This window comes from Cucurbita moschata, unplaced genomic scaffold (assembly GCF_002738365.1).
Source record: "Cucurbita moschata cultivar Rifu unplaced genomic scaffold, Cmos_1.0 Cmo_Scf00083, whole genome shotgun sequence".
Taxonomy (NCBI): domain Eukaryota; kingdom Viridiplantae; phylum Streptophyta; class Magnoliopsida; order Cucurbitales; family Cucurbitaceae; genus Cucurbita; species Cucurbita moschata.
In genome coordinates, this window is record NW_019268599.1 from 272,992 (window position 1) to 276,541 (window position 3,550).

Genomic DNA, 3,550 nt, shown 5'->3' on the forward strand with positions numbered 1-3,550 from the left:
ATACCTCACAGATCCATGACAATGTCAACCCCTAGAAGGATAAGAGTATGGTTAAGTGTTATGCTTGTATAAAATACATTATGCGGTAGAGTGCCGCAACAAGGAGTGCAATGAAGAGGCAAACCTCGCATTCACAGATGATGAAAAGCCCACATTGATGTTGGTCAAGAAAATACCCAATTTGTTGATGCTCAATGAAGAGAAGGTTATGACGAACCTCTTCGCAGATAGAGAAGAGTAAATTGAGACGAAAATGCAATACCTAGACAACAGAGCAAGCAACCACATGATTGGAGATTGATGAGAACTTCATTAGAAACGTAAAGTTTTGCGATGGATCAATTGTATCGATACAAGACAAAGAATCCATCATGTTCTAGTGTAAGAATGACGATCAATGTCTATTGACCAAGGTACATTACATCACGAGTTTGAAGAACAATATTATTAGCCTTGCTCATATGATAGAAGAAAGTAGCAGAATGAAGTTAGTCGGCTCGTTTCTCATCATATTCGATAAAAACGAAGCCATGTTGATGAAAGTAAAGCGGTCGCGAAACCGCCTATATAAAATACTAATGAAAGGCCAACATCTTTCGAAAGTACCTATTAACGTTGGCAGCAAAAAAGAGAAGAAGATGTTAGATAAAACCTTTGTTTTTTCCTTATTTAGATTCACACGTTTACATTTAATTTCCCTTTGACCATTTGACAAACACGTCGAATGGATTAGCGAATTCTTAGACGTCAATTTTCTAGGAAGTGGCACAGATTCAGTTGGCCACTCTCCACCCATTTTTAGGATAGGGTGTATTTAAATAGGAAATCTGTTTACAAGATTTCACATCCGTATTTTGAAGAGCAGTCAAATTTTCAGTCCTTCTCTCTCTCTTAATTTACGCATTTTATCTCTCTTCCAACAACCTCCTGTCGACAATATCCTCTCGGTGTTTTCCCTGGCCCATTATCGGAATCCATCAAGTGGTATCAGAGCCTCGTTGAAGCGATCGGTAGTATACCATCACAGAAGAGCCAACCTATCAACAATCAAGTTGAATAGCTCAAGTGGTTAGAGCGTCGACCTAATAACACACAGGTCTTAGGTTCGAGTAGAAGAAAATGCAAAGAGCAAAAATAAATACATCGTGGGGCCCATCTCAAGCAGGCTCGCTCACTCCTCCACGCCGCCAAGTGCCGGCATCTCCATCACCACCACGAAGAGGCCGTGGCCGACATCATGATGACGGGCGTCGAGTAGTTGTTGAGCGAGTGATCAGAGAGACAACGACCGCCGTCGTTCAGTACCCGATGTTGACAAGGTCCAACTACAACGAGTGGGCCTTGTTGATGCGCGATAACCTACAGGCGCATGGGTTATGGCACGCTGTCGAGCCTGAGGAAGGAGAAACAATCGAGTACCGGGAGGATCGGCTGGCGTTTGTCGCCATATTACGATCTGTGCCCCCAGAGATGTTGGCATCTCTTTCCACCAAGCGCACCGCGCAATCGGCCTGGGAAGGAATTAAATCCCGTCGGGTCGGTGTACAGCGAGTGTCGATGATTTTTCAATGCGAATCACGGGGCTCGCCAACAGCATCACCACACTCGGTGGCAGCATCAACGAGACAGAAATCGTGAAGAAGATGCTGCAGGTCGTCCCCGATCACCTCGAGCAAGTTGCAATTTCAATCGAGACATTGCTTGACGTGAATGACCTAACGGTGGAAGAGGTGACCGAAAGACTGCGTAACGTCGAGCAGCGGAAGAAAAATACCATTTCAGCTGTCAACAAGGAGGGTCGTCTACTCCTCACTGAGGAGGAATGGCTTGCACGTCTAAAGCTCCGTGACGACACCGGCGAGAGCAATGGGCCCTCCAGCCGCAAAGGCGGTAAGAAGCCGTGGAAATCTCGATGGCGCATGCACAGGAAAGAGGCGGATCAAAAGAAGGAGGAGTCGACTGATGACGGGCCAATCCAGTGCTCGTACTGTGGGAAGAGAGGTCACCTGAGCAAGAATTGCTGGAGCAAGCTCAAGAACAAGGAGACGGCCGAAAAGGCCCATGTGGCTCAATCCGAGGAGGATGAGCCGACCCTTCTCATGGTGACTGTCTCAGTCCTACCTGGCGTCGAACCCGAGGAAGAACTCCCTAAATCCACAGAGGTAATCGACGACGGCATAACTGCTCCGGTGAGCGTCGAACCCGAGGAAGAACTCCCTAAATCCACAGAGGTAATCGACGACGGCATAACTGCTCCGGTGAGCGTCGAACCCGAGGAAGAACTCCCTAAATCCACAGAGGTAATCGACGACGGCATAACTGCTCCGGTGAGCGTCGAACCCGAGGAAGAACTCCCTAAATCCACAGAGGTAATCGACGACGGCATAACTGCTCCGGTGAGCGTCGAACCCGAGGAAGAACTCCCTAAATCCACAGAGGTAATCGACGACGGCATAACTGCTCCGGTGAGCGTCGAACCCGAGGAAGAACTCCCTAAATCCACAGAGGTAATCGACGACGGCATAACTGCTCCGGTGAGCGTCGAACCCGAGGAAGAACTCCCTAAATCCACAGAGGTAATCGACGACGGCATAACTGCTCCGGTGAGCGTCGAACCCGAGGAAGAACTCCCTAAATCCACAGAGGTAATCGACGACGGCATAACTGCTCCGGTGAGCGTCGAACCCGAGGAAGAACTCCCTAAATCCACAGAGGTAATCGACGACGGCATAACTGCTCCGGTGAGCGTCGAACCCGAGGAAGAACTCCCTAAATCCACAGAGGTAATCGACGACGGCATAACTGCTCCGGTGAGCGTCGAACCCGAGGAAGAACTCCCTAAATCCACAGAGGTAATCGACGACGGCATAACTGCTCCGGTGAGCGTCGAACCCGAGGAAGAACTCCCTAAATCCACAGAGGTAATCGACGACGGCATAACTGCTCCGGTGAGCGTCGAACCCGAGGAAGAACTCCAACTGTGCATAACAAATGCACCTGGGGAGCCAATTCGACTAAAGGAGGAGCGAGTGCTCGCTCAAATCGGTGAAAGAGGCGAGCAGCAAGAGCACCGGCGATGGGTCCTCGACACGGGGGCAACAAACCATATGACCGGGGCCAAGTCTGCGTTCTCCGAGCTTGACTCGGGGATTCGCGGGACGGTGAAATTCGGCGATGGCTCCGTCGTCGAGATCGAAGGGCACGACACCATCCTATTCGTCGACAAGGGAGGCAGTCATCACAAGCTGACCGGCGTCTACTTCATCCCGAGACTCAAGGCTAATATTGTGAGCCTGGGTCAACTCGATAAGGCCGGCTGCCACATTTCCATTAAGCGCGGGCTACTTAGGATCCGCGATGATCGACGACGGTTGCTCACGCAAGTTCGGTGCACGACAAACTGCCTTTACATCCTAAAGCTAGAGATAGAGCAACCAGTCAACTTCTCGGCCAGGTACCGGAAGATGGAAGACCTATTAGGAAGAGGTGAACCACCTGGACTGGCGGCGCGCCAACTCGAAGAAGAGGCGGCCGAACAAGACGTGGAGTC